The sequence below is a fragment of the Odontomachus brunneus genome, unplaced genomic scaffold (genome assembly GCF_010583005.1).
Source record: "Odontomachus brunneus isolate Ranch 3 - 2012 unplaced genomic scaffold, Obru_v1 Obru_scaffold_386, whole genome shotgun sequence".
Lineage (NCBI taxonomy): Eukaryota > Metazoa > Arthropoda > Insecta > Hymenoptera > Formicidae > Odontomachus > Odontomachus brunneus.
In genome coordinates this window covers 37571-38061 of record NW_022639836.1, presented here as the reverse complement: position 1 = coordinate 38061, position 491 = coordinate 37571, and positions in this window count along the sequence as shown.

The window sequence follows — 491 nt, the reverse complement described above, 5'->3', positions numbered from 1 at the left end:
TCTCAGTATTTTTTGGGCGGAAACTAAGTTAAGGTCCTAATAATATAATAATATAATATATAGGAAGAGGCTTTTCCGTTAAAAAATATTTCTTACATAATTATTTTTGTAAATATACATGCATAATTATACAAAATTATGTATGAAATTTGTCCATACATATTATTTCATATATAATTATATATATATAGGTATATATAATTATGTATGATTAGATATAATTATTTCATTGCTATTGTGCACTTTGATGCTCTAAAAAAACTGTTGACCATTTCCTCTACATTAAGATTTAGAGAAAGACGAAAACTTTAATAGGCATAGAGAAAAAAAATTGCTCACAATATTAATCAGATAATTATATCTAATCACACGTAATTATATATAATTATATATATATATATATATATATATATATATATATATATATATATATAAATAATAACATTATGTATGAAATAATATGTATGGACAAATTTCAAACATAATTTTGC